We start from the raw sequence: 21185 nt of genomic DNA, 5'->3' as shown, positions 1-21185 counted from the left end.
TATAGAAGATTCATTGCACACTTTGCAACAAAGGAAGCTCCCTTGCATAAGCTCCTCAAAAAAGATGTAGAGTTTACATGGACCATTGATTGTGATGAGGCATTCAACACCCTAAAGCAATGCCTTATTGAAGCACCCATCTTGCAACCTCCTAATTGAACAAAGGAGTTCAATGTGCACACTGATGCATCTATTGAAGGCCTAGGTGCAGTCTTATGCCAAAAGGGCTCCTCAAAGTTAGATCAACCTATCTATTATGCAAGCCAAAAAGTAATCGACAAAGAAAGGAACTATACAATGATGGAGCTTGAGTGCCTAGTAATGGTGTTCGCCTTGGAGAAGTTTCGACACTACTTGCTATCGACACACTTCAAATTCCGTGGATCATGAGGCCCTATCCTTCCTAATGAACAAGGTCGATGTGAAGGGAAGAATGATGAGATGAATCCTTTTGTTTCAAAAGTTCAACTTTGAAGTGGTTACGGAACCTGGTCGTTCCCATATCCTAGATGATCATCTGTCACGAATCCCTCAGAGTGACGAAGAAGAGTAGGATGATCCAGACCTTCCTCATACTTCCCTTTTTCTAGTTGAAATTGTTACCCCATGGTATGCAGACATATTCAACCTCTTGGCAACCCAACAATATCCCCCTAGTATCTCTAGCTGCTATGAGAAGAAGAAGCTTCTGTTGGAATTAACCCCCTATACCCTGTTAGGTGGCACTTTGTACAAGAAAGGCAAGGATGAAGTGTTTCAGGAGATGAGATTGAAATAGTAATGAAAGCATGATGACACGACGAGTGTTGAAATGCATGGATCTAGAGTATGGCTATGGCAGATGAAACACAAACATAGATTAGAGAGACCAATTGTTACTCAAGTGAATTAGGTTCCAAGATGGAAGCTTGGACTCATAAACACAATCTTGAGTATGACACTAACTATGACTAAAAGGACAAAGTATAATATTATTCCAGCATTGAATGGGAAGAAGGTACATCACTTTATAGGCTCATGATGGTTCCCTTTTTCTCCACTATGCTTATGGGATTCATGCATCCTATATTTTAGGCATCCTCTCTAGTAAACTGTTTGAGTCTTGCCCTATTGCTCCATACAAAGAGAATGTCACATGGGTGTGATTGCATAACTCTCAACACCCCTTCTCAATCACAACCGTAAAGAAAGCACTAAGTGTATAGAGGCCGTCATGAGTAGAACATTGCTAAGTGTAGGTATGCCACAAACATGGTAAGCATCCCCAAAGGTTATTGCAAAAAAGACTAAGTGTGGGTACCAAAAACATGGCTAATATCCAAGGACTATTACAAGGCAACACTAAGTGTGTAGGGGTTGTTATGCATAGGTTACATGAGGAGTTTTATAAGGCATGACAGAAGCATTAATGGCAAGTACATATAAGAAAACATTATAGTGAAAAGTTGAGACAAGGACTACTGACAGGCCCTTGTGGTTTTCTTCATCAGATATATCATGGTAGGGATAGCAGATATTTTTTTCTTTGCCTTCTTCTTTAATGTAGTCCGCTTTGCTTTCTTTGATGATCTTTTTGTCTTTATGGTCTTCTTTTTCTTGGTAATATTTTTTATGGTCTTTTTAGTCTTCTTCTTCTTTATTGACTTTATCTTCTTCTTTATGGTGTTTCTGGTCTTCTTCTTCATTGACTTTGCTTGCATTAATCTTCATGTAGATGTCACCCTCAAGCAAAGGTATCATCATCTTTAAGGCAGCATAAATGTCTTCAGAGTCTTCAAATAAGATCATTGATTGCCCTTTAGTATGGGTAGCTACATTTCTTCATTTTTTTCCAATAATAAGACCAAATTGTCTGAGAGTGAGATGGTGAAATGGCTCCACACCAGTAAAATGTAGGAGGAGTGAGATTGAGAGCTGGGATGTTAGGAGCTGCTTCTGAGCTGTGCTTGAAGCATTTGAAGCCGTTTTTTGAAGCAAGAAGTGCCTGAGAAGCACCAAAGACCAATTTTTCATGAAAAATCAAATGGTGGTGGATGGCCAACAAGCTAGAGTTTTCCTAGATGCATTTTGATGTTAGGAATCCAACACAAGTCTTGGTTCATCAATCAGATGTCATTTGACCCCCCATTTAATCCCCGCAAGGTTTGGCGTTATAAAGCTAGAGTTTTCCTAGATGCATTTTGGTGTTAGGAATCGAACGCAAGTCTTGGTTCATCAATCAGATGTCATTTGACCCCCCATTTAATCCCCACAAGGTTTGGCGTTATAAAGCAACTATTGGATCTGGGAGCCAAAAAGTGTGTGACAAAGGCCAAGTTTATAGATTTCGATGTTGCGAAGCCATCTGTCCAAACGGATCTCGAATCAGAGTCCGGTTGCCCTCTCAAAACCAAAATATCCACTTGGTGATAGTGTGAACACAAAAAAACTAAACTAGTTATTTTGAAGTTTATAACCTTAGGCTTAATAAAATCCTTGAAATCAACTAAAATTTTAATAAACAGGAAGGGGGGAAGGGGGCGCAAATTTTCCAAATCGCTCGATGCCTCTCCAATTCACATCATTCTAGAGAGGGGGAGAGAGATTCTTGATCAGAAGAGAGAGAGGAAGGAGATGTGTGTAATTTTTTTTATTTTCATGGAGCATTCAAAATTCTAAAAATTCAGTATTTCTCTCTCTCCTCTCCTCTTAGCGGCTATTCATATGCATCAATTCAAGAGAGAAGGAGGAGGGTTCTGATGACGAATCCATAGCAAATGATGATGCTAGAGCGATGGAGGATGTAGATCAGACTAAGAGAGTGCATGAGCAGCAAAGAAGAAGCATCAACGGCCGCATGTCTATGAGATACGAGCCTCGGAATTGCGGTTTCTATGCGTAAGTGAGCGGTTCTTTTGTTTTACAGAAAATGGTTGAAAAAAGTGCTTGATTTTGTGTGTTTTTTATTTCCCATGTTGCAAAATATAATGGTATAATAATTTTCCACGAAACACGCAAAATCCAAAACTTACAATTTTGATAAAAATAATGGAATTTGGGATTTTTGTTGAGTGTTTTGGGGTCGTATGGGATGAAAATGAATATGAAAATGGTGATGAGTGTCCTTGATTATTAAGAACTCAGAATTCAGAAACATCACATTTTTATGAAGAAATAAATGAAAAAAATTAAGTAAAACTAAGAAAAATTTAGTTTTCTCACCTAAAATTTTAGAGAAAAATATATTTTACATCTGTGAGCATATAACAAGGTTGGATCATGAGGATCAAGCCTCGGTCAAGCCTTGTTTCCATGTTATAGTGTATTTTCATCGATTTTTACATGAAAAACTACATAAAAATGAACCCTACACCTACCCAAGGAATGTAAAACCTAATTGGTAGGAGGGAAGAGGGATTATGAAAGTGAGCGATTACTGAAAATATTTTAAATTTTTATTTATTTGATTATGCATAGCATATAGGCCGATCACTATTTAAATTTAAGAGAGACTAGTAGCACGAAGAAACTCAGTGCTACTCTCTAGCAATGTCGCAATTACGAGTAGCTTAGAAATCATTAAAGGATTAGTTTTGCACATCATGTGGCTGGTTTTTTAATCATAAATTGCTTGAGCATGAGGTGTGTCATCCACAATTGCATTATGTGTATCACATGGTAACTCCTGGATGCATAGCAATTGATTGCCAATTACATGATCTACATTGAGTTGTGAGAAAACCTAACTTGTAGGATAGATAAATGATTTCTGGGGGGGAAATCTTGGTAAGGAAAGATCAAATCTCCTGGATCATTCGAAATATACAGGAGTGGAGACTACTTATATGTGCTTTATGTTAGAGCAGTGTATTGAGGAGCCAATCCTCTTGGTGTAGAATTGGTGTAGAAGAGCTGCAGTGGGGCCACGACATTTAGCCAGAGGAGTATCTCCTTTATGTTTGTGTTACATGGTATATTATACCAAGATGTATGAGATCTCCCTCTGAGGAGTAAGAAAGGGCAATCATTGAACTACATTTTACTACAAATGCATTATCTACAATAACGAGATTAGGGCAGTATAGCCCTTAGACGCTTATGGCCGCTCGTGAGGCTGTGTGGGGTTATCTTGTGAGTGTTATAGAGGCTCGGCTAGTATCTATAGCTAGTGTCGAGCCCATTTTATGTCCCGAGAGGTGGTGCATTTGTCAAGAGCTGCCTACAAGTGGGCGGTTTCTATGCCTTGGTTGATTGGGACCTATTTTCTAGTGTATGCTAGAAATTAGTGAGCTAGACTCACAAGACCATCAAGTGAAGCTCCAAAAGCAAGAAATGGCTGAACGAGCTAGACGATGGGCTGAGATAAATAGAAGATACTCTCTGTAAAGGAGAAGCCTGATATCTTTGGAAGGGCGGGGTTTTAATAACCCTAGCTCAGCACACAATCCATTAGGGGGAGGAAGCTCTAGTTCTTTCCCCCCTCAAATCAATCCCTCCACTTCGAGTGGAGCTATAGTCCTAGTTGTTCGAACCCCTGTAGCAAATTTTATTGTTACCATGGCGGGAAAACCTATTGCTATACCTACTGGAATGGAAAATTTTCCAGCTTTAGGTTTCCCCCTGGCCATCTTTAATGGGTTAGTGGAGGAGGATGCAGAACTGCACATTAACGAATTCCAAAAGTTGATGTTCAACTATCGTATCTGGGATGAAGGAAATTTAATGATGTTATTTAACATGAGTCTCAAAGGAAGAGCTACTATATGGTATCATGATGACCTAGAGGCTGGAACCATAACCACTATTGATTTATTTTTTGAAGCCCTTTGAAGGGAGTTTACCCCTGAAAGGGGTGGTCAATATTGACTACGTGTACTAAATGTGACACGTCAAGAGCCACATAAGAATATCCGAGCATATCCCAAGAAGTTAAAAGAGGTCTTTCACAAATTGCAAGCCTCTATCTCTATCCCAGCAGCTACACAACTGCAATATTTTTTGCATGGTCTGGATTTCAACATTCAGGTGTAGTTGAGTAGTGTCACTTTGTCGGATGTAGACACTGCTATTAGACGAGCACAAGATATAGAATCCCAACTATAAGTGGACTATGCCTCTCGAACCAATCTTAATATGGGTCTAGTTTTAGGAAATAATTTGGCATTGACCAATGGCAATGGAAGTCAAGGGATAGCTATGACTAACTCAAATGTGAGAGGAATCATGGTCCAAAATATACCTTTATTGCAAGCTCCTCCTAGTGTGACTATGTCTATGGCTAGTCAGATGGCTCCACCAAATGTTGGAGGCCAAGCATCAAACCCTAATGTTGTTCTTGTGAGTCAATAACCAATGCCCCATAAAATTTTTAGGCCAATGGAATGACCAATGGATGATCATGGCTATGAGTCAAGTGCATCGAATGTCCTTGGCGAAGTTAAGGATATGATAAAGCACTACACTAACATGATTTCTGAATAATATCGACAAATAGTTGTTGATGTTAATTTTCTTTAAAAACAACATAATTTGATAGAAAGTAGATACCCTGAAGAGGGTGCACCCTCAAGATTTAGTTGTACATGGTGTGACGGTCTCATATTTCTACCGAGAATCATCATGAGTTTCCAAAACATAATCAATATCATCCAAAACACTCTCAAACACTGCCATTAACAATCATACATCACTCTAAATCCATAAAAAATCAACCATTCAAACCTCAAAAATAACAAAAATCAGTCAAAATTTCAATCTTTTTTGACTCTCAACAGATCCCCGCACTTAGAAAGGAAGCGTCCTCGTGACCTAAGGAAAAGAAGAATGTAAGTTCAGTAAAGAGTTCAATTTGATCTTCCGTAGTATCTTCAACAATCACTCCACCATGACCCCAACTTATCATCTGTATCTAGAAAAGAATAATACTAAAGAAAAACTTCGTTATTCATTAACACATCTGATAAACAATAGAAAGTCATAAAAAATTTGTAAAGGATATCATAGGTTGTTTAGCTTTGCATCGTAGGCTTGCCATCCACCATCACCATCAATAGTTGAAAAGAGAGCTCTCAAACAAATAATTAAACCAACACGAACTCATCACATACAAATTATTATAGCACAAACACAAACACAACCATCTAAATGGCACCTTCCAAAAAATATCTCATTAAGAAGCATAGAAGATACATTCAAGGGTATCAGTGAAGATGATCCCTCTTAAAAGCTTGATGATTATGAAAGCGATCCAGGGATAAAGACTCATCTACAAAAGATTTTGGAGGATTCTGAAAGAATTGAAGGCAGCATATCCGTTCTAGCAAAACAAGGTATCTGCTAGGTAGACAAAGGGCATGCAAATATAGGGCATCCAACTTTTGGGAATCAATGTTCACATTGATATTCATACAAAGCTTTGGAATGGCCTTTTGATCGTTATGGGAATGCCTATGCATATATGCTAGGTACCAAGCAAAATGGGCTAACAATCTCACTGAAGGATCTAGAGATTGTGAATATTGTTGAGAAAAATTGAGGTAATTTTGGTATACTTGACTAGCAGTTGTCTAGTCCCCTGGAATTAATGGCCAATTAATCTGTGGTCTCATGAGAGAAACAGTTGAGCTCCATCCTCTTCTTCTCGGAATCTACTGATCAAATCCTTCGTACCCACTAACCAACTGAGGGGGCTGAGAAATAAAAGTGGCATGAGATGGAAGAGGAATGAGTAAAAGAGGATGAAGAGATGGGTAGGTAAAATCATAAAATGAGGAATAAACTAAAGAAGGAGTGACTGAAAATTTAAGCGAATCAGTTAGAAAATGTGTCAATCGATAAGCAGGAAAATTAGAAGGTATATGGATAGATGGGGAAGGACATGGCGGAGAAGGGAAAAAAACTCGATCTTCAATGAAAGAACAATAGGTAAATATTGGAATTTGAGGAAAAACCTGAGGTTGAAAAAGGAGAGGTAAGATAGCTGATGAGTTAGATTGATAAAGGGAAAAATAAGCATCATAGCGATGGGCCATTTGTTGATAGTACAATAAGCTAGGAACAGAGGGACCTAAAATAGATCGTCGATGGTAGGCATCAAAGAAGGATGAATCAAATGGATGGTTCTTAGAAAGATAAGCTAGGAGATCCACCCTTAGTTGGTTAGTGCTCTGCACATAAGTAGAAGCTGTATTCTGGTGTTGGTTCAAGACTACAGAATTAATCATTGAATGCCATAAAGTGTCAGGGCAAGCAGCCACTTTAGAAGAATAGCACTAGAAGATTTCATCTATCCTCAACTCCAAATAGTTGACATGTAAGACAGCTTATAAGACCACATCCCCCACATACCAAGCCAGATCTACATCATCTGAAATTAACAGATCACCTTATAGATACATATAAGATAGCAACATGGTATTCGTTGTCACAGAATCTTCAAAGACCATACAGACAACTTTTGTTAGCAAATCAGAAGACCAAGCCCCACTCCAACCATCCTCTGGAAGAGGGAGATCCATCATTGAGAACTTAATATAGAAGGCCAAGTTCTGCAACTGATAGTGGACAAAAAAAGGAATGGTCGAGAGGAATATACTCTTGAAATTGCTCAAATGTAGACCATAATAAATCCATCCTGGATTGCAATCTTTCCACTTGATCTTGAAGCAATGGACATAATGTGGCATGTCTCTGGAGAACTGCCCAGTCTTGTTGAGATATAGATGGAATCATGGGGACACTGGGGCTTGGAGGAATGGATTGTGACTGCACTAGCTGGTCCTTCAACTGTTTAATTTGAGAAGCTTGGGATTCCACTATATTGTGAGCAGTCTACAAAGCTGACAATTTCGTATCCAAAAGAGTCTTAAACTCTTGAGCTTCTTTAGACATTTTCTCTTTCTCTTCCGAAACTCTGGTTACCTCTAACTGAGTCTCTGCTAACTGAGTTTTCAAAGAAGATATTTCTTCTCTATGGGTCTCAATCATTTATGTCTGCTGCTCCATCTACTTAAACAGATCGGCAAGAGTGTCTTTAGCAGAGGCTAACTCTGTGGTTGCCTTATGCATCTAGTCTTTGGATTGCATCAATTCTTCATAGAAAGAAGCATATAACTGTTGAACACAAGCTGACTGAGAGTTCAATAGAACTCTAGATGTCGTTACAAAGGAAAGGAATGGCATCCCTTGACACTAAACTGTTCAGTGAAGGAACTAATATTTCCAAAGAACCCTCTTGATGTGCCCTAAATAAGTTGTTGCATGTGAGGTAGGCAGGGAGGTCACTTCCAGAGGTGGCAGGAACTGACACTGAAGGAATGATTGGTGGAATTTTCTTCGCTACACGCTTCAAGCGCTTCCGCTGAATGACCAATGGAGGAGGGGAGTCAATATCCTCTATGTCAATGGGTTCTGAATCTTCTGAAGGTGGAGGGGGAGGAACTGGATTAGATGGAGGAGGAGGTAACACACCCTTCTTATTTAAGGCCTGAATACGTCAAGAAAGCATATAAATATGAACCATAGGTTACATTGGTAACATTCCCTCTAGTCACTTTGACAAAATGTTGGTCCATCTTCATAAGAAGGTAAGTACTCCACTCAATGGCAACCCCTTTTAAAACCATCCTAGAAGATGTGAAGAGCTCCTTGGACAAATAATGAGATGGTGTCTTGGCAGACATGAACCTGTCCTGGAAAAATTGGCAGACTAGCTTCCAGAGAGGATCAGAGTAATCATTGAGAAAGACACTCCTGAAGTGTTAATCACCTTCTTGACATCGAGGACCTCTTTAGTCTGCTTCTGTAACAGCTTGAGAATCTCGTCATTTGAGAATAACTATCTGGCTATAACAAAGGGTTCTCATTTGTAAGGAAGAGACAAAGCCTTCCCTAACCCTCTAGGTATCATGACCATGGAAATACCATGCACGAAGCCCGATTTCTTACTGTATGATGCAAGAAACTCATCACAAAGGGTTGGATCATCTGGAATCAGAGGGAGTAAAGCAGCCACAAAAGATGCAAGGCCAGCTTTTGTAATAGGCTCAAAAGTCAGTAGGAAAGAATAATCCATGATCAATGGGACATACTGAACAGGAGGAGGAGCTTGAGGCACCATTCAGATGGAATACACACACACACCACAAACACAGACAATCACAGTGAATGCCTGCAAAATAGCAAAATAGTCATAAAAAAGAAATCGATCAAAATAAACACACACATGCATAGCTAACCAACTGACCACCCCAAACATCCCACATCCTAGAAAAAATTCGACATGACCCCTACACATATGCGACCGAAAGCTTCATGCTATGCAACAAGCAGGCACCCAAGACCCCGTATCAGGCAGAAAAGAAAACTACATGCACTCGTAATCGTATCACACAATCAAACCATAATACCTCAATAGCCTAATCAAGACATAACCAAAACTTTGATAAACAATGTCAGCTTAAAGGACTATACGTGCCCATCCCATGAAGCGTATTTATTAAAAAGGAAAAAAAGTGCAGTGAGAAAAATTATTTTAGTGGTTCATTTTAATAAATTATTAACAATGGTTGAAATTTTATTAGGTTGTAAACCTTGATAAGAAAATGGCGGTTCATTTTTAAATTGTTAGTTACAATTTATTAATATGAAACTATGCTTTTAACGAAGCCCGGACTTCAATACCTAAACTCAGGTCTCTAAATGCATATTCATTGATTAAAAATTTAATGTGTCTTAAGCGCTCTTCTTTTTCAGTGCGTGCATTTTTGTGACGGTTGGTTCATTGTTGTTTAAAATTAAAGTGCCTCTGAAGCGCATGTACCACATGCAAAGTGAATGGAGGGTTGATTTTAATTTATTAGAAAAATATGTGTTTAGTGCGAGCGCGCGTGGAAAAGTGGGTGAATAAATTTCATTTTAACAATTAACCATAGTTAAGGGATGTCAAAAAATAAATAAAGCACGAAAGATAGATACCTGGTAGGGGTGTGTATGCAAGAGACTGAGGGCGCACGGAGTAGTCCCAAATGCAAGGAATCCAACAAAAAAGCAAAAAACCACTGATTGAAAAAAATAAAACACCTTATTATTTTTTAAAAATAAAACAAATATTAAGAAGATATTAGTGGGATCACATTTGGTTTAGGTAAAATTTTGATTACTATTTGGGTGATATTATTATTGGTTTTTTAATTATAATTTAAGAGTTTTTTTTCTTTTTTTGTTTATATTTTTTTAATGTTTTATTTATTAGGATATCAATCAAACCTAAGTGAGAATGAAACCATCGGGCTACAACAATGGATCTGTAAAATTTTTGTAATTTTGCAGCCCATTTTTGGAATTTAAAATAGTTTTTTAATGAATTTAGATTAAAAGTTTATCATTTTGATCCGAAAATAATAGAGTGATCATGTCTCAAGGCTTTTTTAGCTTATAAAATATTCTAAAAGTAGTCAAATGCATTTATGGAAATTTGTAATTTTTTTAAATTTAATTTTGATTTTTAAGGATTTTTAATGATTTTTTCTTAATTTTTAGTGAATTTTAAAAAGCATTTTAAATATTGTTAATTTTTTTGTAATTAATTGTCTATATTATAATCAGTGAGATAAATAAAAAAATTACCCAATTTAGTAAGGAAATTTTAAGATTTTTTTTATTTGAACTTTTATGAATTTTTAAATGTATTTAAGTGTTTTTAGGAGAATTTAGGTATTTTTTGCGGGTTTGTGGAAAATCAAAGGAGATACCCGGGCTGCGTGTGAAAAGCTGCGTATGCTCGGGGACGGCACGCACAACCACACAGATAGGACCAAATGCAGGTCCTCGTGCGTGAACACCCCGCTAGCAGCTCAGGTACGCACATGCACACCTTGAGGCCCGCGTGAACATATGCACACAAGGTACCACCGGGTAGCAAGGGGGCCTGCGTGTGGGGGCTGGGTGTAGATTTTTGTTTTCATAAGAAACGGGGGTGGTTGCGTGTTTGCTGCGGGTGGGGGTGGTGGGAAAGGGGGCTAGGATAGGGGTAACTAGGGTTAGGGGGGCTAGGTTTGGTTGGGGTAACTAGGGTTAGGTTTGGTTGGGGAAAGTGGGGTTAGGGGGGGTTAGGTTTGGTTGGGGGAACTAGGGTTGGGGGGGTTAGGTTTGGTTGGGGGAATTGGGGTTAGGGGGGTTAGGTTAGGGGGGAAGGGGGGGTTTGGAGGCAGGGTTGGGGGTAGGTTTGGGGGGGCGGGAGGAGCAGGAGGAGGAGGAATGGGAGGAGGAGAAGTGGAAGGAGGTGTGGAAGGAGGAGGAGTGGAAGGCACTATAGGGAGAGGGAGGAGGTGAGAAGGGAGGGAGGCGCGCGGAAGGGAGGAGCGCTACGGGAAGAGGGAGGAGGGAGGAGGCGAGAAGGGAGGCGCGCAGGAGGAAGGAGCGATGTGGGAAGAGGTGGAGAGGGAGATGGCATGCATGAGGAGACAACAACGCAAAGGAAGGAGAGGAAAACCGCGCAGTGCGACAGGTAGAAATGCAGTTATTGTTTTTGTTGTTTTTTTTTTGGGTTTCCTTTTATGTTTGGGTTTTATTGGTTCTTTTTTTTTCTTTGTGGTTGTTTTTTTTTCTTGTTTTGTAGTTTTTTCGTTTTTGGTTTTTTTTTTTGTTGGGTTTTCCCCCCCCCTCTCTCTCTCTCTCTCTCTCTCTCTCTCTCTCTCTCTCTCTCTCTCTCGTGTTTGTTCGTTGTGTTGTTTTTCTTCTTTGTTTTCTCGTTCTTTTTTTTCTTTGTTTTTTCTTTTGTTTTTTTTGTGCTTTTTTTTTTTCCGTGTGTGGTTCTGTTCTTTTTTGTTTTTTTTGTCGTTTGGGTTTTTTTTTTGTTCTATTTGGTTGTTTTTTGTTGTTTTTATTGTGGTTTTTTTTTGTTTTTTAAATTATGATTATTGTGTTTTTGTATATGTGTGTGTGTGTGTGTGTGTTTTGTTTTTTGTTTTTGTTTCTGTTTTTTTAATTGTTTTAGGGATGTTGTTGTGGGATTGTTTTTTTGTTGTTTTTGTTTTTTGGTTGGTTTTTTTTTTTTGGGAAATACATTAAATGATGAATGCATCTCCATCCCATGCGCATGCGAGGGGCGGGAGTAAAAAAATTTTGCATTGGTGGGATCAGACGGGGCGGGGACGGCGACCCGCAAGGCATAGAGGCCATGGGGTGTCCCGAGGTGCTTAAAACAAAAAACATACGTGTTCACGCGCAACACGAAAGATGCGGCCACATGTCAAGAGAAAGAAAAATTAATAAAACCCAAACCATACACCGGATCGAAAGACCATAAAAAGGAAAAATGTGCCAGGAGACGAGGAGAAGATGACAGAAAACTATGACACGGGTGCCGGGTCAGAATCAGGGTGTTCACATGGGAAAAACACGAAAAATAGCTCCAAAAATACATACGAGGATTAATATGGAAAAATCCGCTCGATAGAATGCAGGGCAAAAAGAAGGGAAAATGTGCCAAATAACGTGCCTGAGAAATCTATCACATCAACACATGGTTTCGTCTGAGAGAGGACGCATTCACATGGAAAAAACCCAAAAAAAACGGACCCGAAAATGGGCTCAAAGATGAATATAAAAAGAACCAAGCAGTGAAATGAAGGGTAGTAAAAAGAGAAAATGTTCATGGGAAGGGGATGCACAGGGCTGTCATGGCAAAACTCACTTCCGGTGGAGTTAGAAGGGGTTCACATGCGAAAAACACAAAAAACATAATCGAAAATATATTGAAAAATTAATAACAAAAAATACAGCGGTCGAAATAGGGTGGAGAAAAAAGAAAAAATGTGGGAAAAGGATAGCACGACACAGCAGTCAAATGAAACTAGAATTCCGATGAAAATAGGGGATATTCACATGGAAAAATGTTAAAAATATGCACGAAAATGGCCCAAAAATGCGCAAAAATTAATATTGGATTAACCATGCATCGAAAGGACAGGGAGCAAAAAGGAAAAATATCAAGGGGAGGATGGAGGACAAGGCTTTCATGCCAGATTGTTGTTCAGAAGCAATAAAGGTGAGTTCACATGGAAAACTACCCAAATTACAAAAAATGCTTTAAAAATTAATAACTCAAGAATTGTCAGCAAGAATAGGGGTTGGTAAAAAAAAAATGGTCAGGTCAAAGGGACGAATAGGGCTGTAAGGGAGATGTGGGTTTTGGTGAACGTAGGATGCGTTCTCATGGAAAATCGTCACAATAAGGGATAAAGGGAAAAAGAGAAGGAACGGCCCCAAGGGTGGGTTGAACATGGACGAGTGGGTGGGGAAGGAACCTTATCAGGGTAAAATCAAATCATGGCATACATGGGTGATTAAATTGAGGCATATGTAGGGGGTATGCATCATAAACGCGCAGTGACGCGTCCCCACACTGAAAACCTTAACGAACAGGGTTAGATACAGCAACACAACCTAGGACTCGTCAACCTACTGGACTCTGGTGTCCCCACACTTAAAACATATCGTACAATTACAATCATTAGGATAATGTTAGAAAGACTTGGCTTGTTTTGCGTATGGTCGAAGGAGCCATCACTGCTACAAAAGGGTTGGAGTCAGCTGCAGGAGGTACCATGACTTGCTCCAACATTCAGCTAGCATGGCAGGGACCATGTAGCAGCACCCAGGGAGGTAGTTGGTTGATAAAGCCTGTCAGGGTAGGTATCGTTGACAAAGGATAGTCACTCAACTCACGGGCATTCAAGAGGATGATAAAATAGTCACTCACCCCATGATGCACATTACTTAATGAATAAGCATGAAATCCCATAACTCACGACCGGTGTAGAATTGAACAAGGGAAAACTGATTTGGAGGGAGTATGCTAGTGTGCGCAATTGATGGTGCATTCATGCGTTCCACCTATCTGGCATAGGTGCAAGGAGGAAGGCTAGGGAGCCATGTAGTGCAGTGCACAGAACAGAGTGGCGTGTCCTGTGACGATGGCAAAGACCCATCCCATGGGTGCATAGAGAAACAGAAATGTACATGACACCAATGGTCGTAACGTCCCTCAATCCTCACCTCTCGATAATTGATTGAAGAAACACCAGTCATACTCAACCCACCCTCTGTCTCACTCTCTATTGAAAGATCTAGGAGGGCAACCCGTTCCTGAAACCCATTGATGTAATCCTCACTGTCACTTGTGCAGAGGTTGTATGTCTTGTGTACATTTGATGGTGCAATTGTGCATCCTGCCCTGCGTTGACATACAGTGCAAGAAGGAAGGTCAGGGAGCCGTACGGTACAGTGCATAGGAACAGATCGTGCATTGTGCATTGAGAGGCCCATCCCATGCATGCAACACTCAAGTCACACATCTCACCTCTCTCTTGATTTGAAGGGAAAGACTAGTCACTCAACCCACCCTCTATCTCACACTCACTGATAGATACAAAGGGCAGCCCATACTCATGTCCCCATCCTGTTAAGATGAAAGCTTGCATCACTCAGGGGGTTGGTGATGAAGATCATGTCCGCTCTTGTTATCATCAGGATATTGAAGATGAGGTGGTACCCAGGGAGGCAGCTAACAAGTCTGGTACTTCAATAATTTGTAAGAAAGGTCGTCTGCTAAGAAGGGCAGACGGATTGAGATTGCAGAGACAGCGCACCAAGGGAGGTGGCTTCAAATTACTTGTTGGAAAGGTTCTACTGGTGAGGCAGCTATCCTGAACTGTGGGGTATTACCACATTTTCCACAGTCAACTTCCTGCCCAAGGGTGTTTCCACCTTTTCTTGGAACGAGGCCTATTATGACAGGGAATTTCTTCATTTTCTCCCATAACAGTTTTGTTTGTTTTTTTTTTTCTTTTATTTTTTCTTTCTTTTTTTCGTTAATAAAAAGAATGGTAGAAATACCATGTGTTAGGACCAACCTCGCCGCCGTTGTTGGATCAGACGAGAAGAGAACAAGGTAGGGTTGAGAGGTATCTATGAGGGGCTAGCAGAATGAGACCACCTCATGAGGAAGATCATAAGGGCTATCAGAAGAACAAAGAGAATGATAGTGCGACACCCAAAAGGGAAAGGGTGGGTCGGTTGTGATTGTCAAGATCCCCAAGGAGGGAAGTACTTCTTCAGACGATAGCCATTGATCAGAAAAGGATCATCAGAGGTATCAATGGTCTGCACCTGAATAGAGCCATTAGGATTGATAGCAAGTACCTTGTACAAGCCCATCCACTGTTGTTGAAGCTTGCCAAATCTCGAATCATAGGCCAGGACAAGATCACCTTCTTTGAACTCCTTGTGCTTGATGAAATTGTCATGACAGACCTTGCCTCGCGCTTGAGTGGTTTCCATACACTATAGGGCCATCCGTCGAGTCTCATCCAAACATTCCAAGTGTAGGAGGCAGCATTGCAGTGACTCATCATCTCCCAAGCGTTCTTTAACTACCACTCGCAAAGAGGGCAATTCCAATTCAACAGGGAAGATGGCTTCTGTACTATACACTAACTAGAAAGGGGTCTGTCTTGTAGCTGCCTTATGGGAGGTTCTGTATGCCCATAGGGCCTTTGTAAGGCAATCGTCCCAATTGCGACGATGTGCGGCAATCGTTCTTGTTAGGATTGAGCAGAGGATGAGATTGTGGACTTCAACTTGTCCATTGGCTCTAGGGTAGTAAGGAGTGGACTTACCATGGCGGATCTTATACAGCTCTATCAGCTCCTCCATGATTTTGTTAAGGAAATGAGTATCTCTGTCACTTACCAGCTTGAGGGGACTACCAAAACGGGTGATAATATTCTCGTACATGAACAGAGCTACGTTGTTACCATCATCCTGCTTCAGAGGTTTAACTTCACACCACTTTGTGACATAATTCGTACATACTAAGATGTATCTATTTTGCTTCCGTCTAGTGGGTGGATCAATGGGACCCACAAAATCAATCCCCCACTTCTTGAACGTCTTTAGGGGAAGAATAGGTTGCAGTGGCATGGCACTTGTTTTGGTGGGTTTCCCCATTCGCTGACAAGCTTCACATCTCTTGCAGTAGTCTTATGCATCCTTGTGGAGGGTAGGCCACCAGTATCTTGCTAATAGAGCCTTTCTGGCACAATTTGATGCATTTATTTTAGGGCTGGTAGGACCCTATTTCCTCCTTAGAATGGAGCATTTTGTTGAAATTCCGAAGGGGGGATATATACAAGTTGTTTTGTTTTATTCCATTAGGCCAAGAGGGCCGGTTTTTTTCAGAGTTTTAATACTTTATTTCCTTAGGCCAAGAGGGCCATATGTCTGTTTGGTGCAAGTACATTTAATGGTTTTCTGTTTTAGTGGTTGCATTACACAGATTGGATGACATGCTTGGCGGGAGCCTTTGCTGCGGAGGAGCTTCTTGTGTCCATTCCAAGTGGTTTTGTTCCCTTTTTGAGTCTTTTTGCCTTAAGCAAATAATATTATTGTTTTTTTGTTTGTTGGGGATCGACAATCAAGGCATGAAGTCCCAGGGTTTGGTTAGGTATATCTGGGGGAGATTTGAGCAGTCGTCTACCTCTTGTTTGGACATTGTTGGGTGTTCAGGACCTGTGATAGAGGGTAGTCCTTGTGACCCTGTCCTACCTACTTGCTAGGTGGTTGTTCTAGGAGTCCTTGTTAGTGTGAGGCAGTTAGAGAAGCATGCCTAAATATCGAAGAAGAGCAAGTTTTGAATCTATCTAAAAATAAAAATTATAGAGGTGTGTAAAAAGGGATTCTAACCCCTAAATAAGAACAAACAGGAAAAAAGGAAGAAATTTTCTAAAAGCAATTAATTATTGCCTTGCGAAGGCATGGTAGGTTCTTGGGGATGAGTTAGTAGACCTGGGGCCAATTCCCTATCTTCCTAGGGGTAGCAGCTAGCCGAAAAGAAAAGAAAGAAAGGTTGGAGCAAAAAGAAAAGTAAGTGCTAATAACAGATTACATGGTACCTCATAAGAGCTTGGTGGGTGCTTGGGTACGGAGTCATGACCTGAGGCCGATGCCCTATTCTCCTTGGGTCACTCTATGCTCAACTCCCTCCTTTTTACACGTGCGAGTATGGAAACCCTGAACAGAAAATGTGTTATAAAAAGAAAATATGATGACCAGGCTATAGGAGTCCTCACCTAGTAGGAGGTCCTAGTCCAGTTGTCCTAAGTTAGATAGGTAGTTCAGACGACCACTAGGATGACCTCTTTGATAGGCTTTTTAACCAGTCCATGTTTGAGTAGTTGGTTAGAGACTCGCTATGGATTTCTGCCAAATTATGTTGGGCCTCTCCCTTGTGGATTTTCATGCCTTGATTTTGTCAAGGGGTAGGGTGAGAGCTGTGATGTGTTTTGTTGTGTATTTTTTATATCAGCTTGATGCTCTTCATGATTATGCTTTGAGACCTTTTTTGGAGCAAGAAGTGCCAAAGACCAAATTTTTATAAAAAATCAAATGGTGGCTGATGGCCGAGTTGGAGATTTTCTAGATGCATTTCGATGTTAAGAATCCAACGCAAGTCTCCGTTCCACGATCAGAGGTCGTTTGATCCCCCATTTAATTCCCACAAGGTTTGGCATTATAAAGCAGCTACTGGATCCAAGAGCCAAAAAGTATGCGATGAAGGCCAAGTTTATGGATTTCGATGCTCCAAAGCCACCTGTCCATACGGATCTCGAATCCGAGTCCGGTTGCTCGCTCAAAACCAAAATATCCACTTGGTAATAGTGTGAACACAAAAAAACTAAACTAGTTATTTTGAAGTTATAACCTTAGGCTTCATAAAAGCCTTGAAATCAACTAAAATTTTGACGAACAAGAGGGGGAGGGGGCACAATTTTTTTTGTGCCCCTTCACCTGATGCCTCTCCGATTCACATCATTCTAGAGAGGGAGAGAGAGATTCTTGATAAAAAGAGAGAGAGGAAGGAGATGTGTATAATTTTTTAAATTTTCATGGAGTATTTAGAATTTTGAAAATTTAGGCTTTCTCTCTCCTGTCTCCTCTAAGTGGTTGTTCATATGCATCAATTCAAGAGAGAAGGGGAAGGGTTGTGATGACGAATCCAGAGTAATTGATGATGTTGAAGTGATGGAGGACGTAGATCGGGTTGAGAGTGCATCAACGGCAAAGAAAAAGCATCAGTGGCCTAGCGTCTACGAGATACAAGCCTTGGAGTCGCAGTTTTTATACATAAGTGAGCGGTTCTTTTGTTTTATGAAAAATGGTTGAAGAAAGTGCTTGATTTTGTCTGTTTTTTATTTCCCATGTTGCATGCTTGCTAAAATATGAAAGAAAAACCAAAAAAATAATGGTATAATAATTTCCCTCGAAACACGCAAAACCCGCAACTTGCAATTTTGATAAAAATAATGGAATTTGGAAATTTTATTGAGTGTTTTGGGGTCATATGGGATGAAAATGAATATAAAAATGATGTTGAGTGTTCTTGATCGGTAAGAACTCATAATTCTGAAATATCACATTTTTATGAAGAAATAAATGAGAAAAAATTAGATTTCTCATCTAAAAAATTAGAAAAAAATACATTTTACGTCTATAAGCGTATAACAAGGATGGAGCATAAGCATCAAGCCTTAGTGAAGCCTTGTTTCCATGTTATAGTGTGTTTTCATCAAATTTTACATGAAAAACTACAAAAAATGAACCCTACACCTACCCAACGAATGCAAAACCTAACCGGTAGGAGGGAAGAGGGATTATGAAGGTGAGCAGTTGTCATTGAAAATGTTTTAAATTTTGATTTTTTTGATTATGCATAGCATGCAAGCTGATCACTATTTAAATTTAAGAGAGACTAGTAGCATAAGGAAACTCGGTGCTAGTCTCTAGCAGTGCCACAATTACGAGTAGCTTGGAAATCATTAAAGGATTGGTTTTGCACCTCACGTGGCTGGTTTCTTTATCATTAAATGCTTGAGCACGAGGTGTGTTGTCCACAATTGCATTATGCATTTTACATGGTAACTCTTGGATGCATTGCAATTGATTGCCAATTACATGAACTACATTGAGTTGTGAGGAAACCTAAGCTATACGGTAGATGAATGGTTTCTTGGGGGCAAGCTTGGTAAGGAAAGATCAAATCTCTTGGATCGTTCAAAATATATAGGAGTGGAGACTATTTGTATGTGCTTTATATTAGAGCAATGCATTGAGGGGCCAATCCTCTCAGTGTAAGAGAGATGCAGTGGGGCCACGACATTCAGCTAGAGGGGTGCCTCCTTTATGTTTGGGTTACGTGGTATATTATATCAAGATGTATGGTATCTCCCTTTAAGGAGTAAGAAAGGGCAATCATTGGACTACGTTCTATTACAAACCCAATATGTACATTAGCGAGGGCAGTGTGGCCCTTAGACACTCCTGGCCGGGAGGCCATGTGGGTTTGTCTTGTGAGTGTTATAGAGGCCCAACTAGTGCCTATAGCTAGTGTCGGGCCCGTTTTAGGTTTCGACAGTGACTTGGAATAAAACAAGTCCATTGAACAATTCAAGGAAATCAAAAAATAACAATATACTTGCTTTCTCTTCTCCACTTGTTTTGTCTGGAAGTTTCTTATGGATCAGTGTTGTGTACACTGTATAGAAAACAGCTGATACAAGGCAGAGTAAGTTGCCCCACGCTAGATTAGTAGCTATGCTGCTACCTGCCTCTAAATCTAATAGGCTCACAACTATTGTCCCTACCATACAAAGAAGCACACTCCATAACTTTACCCATGTGAACTTCACTTGCATAAATTTCAAGGATATGAGGAATGTGAACAGACTGGAAGTTGAACTTAAGATTGTATTGGAGGTTACTGTTGTGTACTTGAGAGATAAAATTGAATGTGAACTGTGCAAGGAACCAAAAGGGGCATATAAACAAGCTAGCACAGGCGATTTCTTTCCTTGTCCACATTCGCGGGGATGCATAAGGCTATGAGGCCTCTTCTGTGACAGTCAATTTTTCGTAACCAGCATCAACATGTTCTGCCATGCTGACCATATTATCAACCGAATTAGATTTCTCAACATCCCCATCTTTTGCCCTTATTTAAACACCTTGCTCTTTTTCAATCCCATCCTCTAGAAGGTTTCGGTTTTTGATCCCACACCTTTCGATGTATAGACTGACATGCTGAGATCTGTGTAATGGTGTTGCCATAGCCGAGCAAATAGCAGCTACAAGATTTGGCTCGCTTCAACAATAGGTAAGTATACAAGAAAGAGCATGTTACAGATGTAGGTGACTAGAAATGGAGAGACTTTGCTATCGATGACCAATTGGAAAATGAAGCTTGCCACAATCTAGATGACATGGATCTAGAAGCTCCAACTGAGGTATGTCCTTTCGCCTATGGATCTAGAAGCTCCAACTAAGGTATGTCTTGATGGCTATGGCTGCCATGGAAGCTAGCCACAATCTAGATGACATAGATTTAGAAGCTTCAACTGAGATATGTCCTGCTGGCTATGGCTGCTATGGAAGCTAGCCACAATCTAGATGACATAGATCTAGAAGCTCCAACTAAGGTATGTCCTGCTAGCTATGGCTGCCATGGAAGGTCAAGTGGGAATAGAGGTGGAAACTAAGGTCATGAGCTAACAATGAGCTGACCAAAAGTAAAGAGGAGCTAAGAGAGTAGAGAAGGGAGGTAAGCCATGCCCAGCATGGCTCTGATACCATGTTGAAATGCATGGATCTAGAGTATAGCTATGGTGGATGGAACACAAAGACAATGTTCATAATGGCATAGATTAGAGAGATCAACTGTTACTCAAGTGAATTAGGTTACAAGATGGAAGCTTGGACTCCCTTCCCTCATTCTTGTCTTGTACCAATCTTTTCGCTACACAAAGGAAAGGACAACTAGATCCACAGATTCCTTCTTCCTTGCAAATAGTACTTTCTGGATCTATGCTTCCACATCTAGTTTCTATTGTTTAGGATGCTTTGGAGACTTCCATGGCTTCATGTCTTCAAACCATTTATACGGGAGTGTATACTCCATTGCAAGACAAGGTGGATTATTTGACTAGTCAACTTAGCCAAGCTCTTGCAGATTAAGCTTCTGAAAAGACTGCTTTGAGTGATATCCATACACAAATGACTGTAGCTATAGTTTTTATGGATTCATAGCAGGCCATGATTAAAGAGTTAGAAGCTAAGGTTTCCACTTTAGAGGAAGCAAATGTGTCGTTAAC

At 40.2% G+C, this 21185-nt stretch overlaps 1 pseudogene; it reads right to left on the bottom strand.

Annotated features, from left to right (window-relative positions):
• Positions 1 to 1821: 1821 nt before the first annotated feature.
• Positions 1822 to 19899, bottom strand: LOC148037518 (uncharacterized; annotated as a pseudogene).
• Between the last annotated feature and the right edge of the window lie 1286 nt (positions 19900 to 21185).

Source organism: Lygodium microphyllum, chromosome 4 (genome assembly GCF_053477565.2).
Source record: "Lygodium microphyllum isolate KBCC chromosome 4, Lygodium_microphyllum_v1.1.10, whole genome shotgun sequence".
NCBI classification, from domain to species: Eukaryota; Viridiplantae; Streptophyta; class Polypodiopsida; order Schizaeales; family Lygodiaceae; genus Lygodium; species Lygodium microphyllum.
Note: the sequence above shows the minus strand (reverse complement) of the source record. Positions and strands in the feature narration are given on the sequence as shown.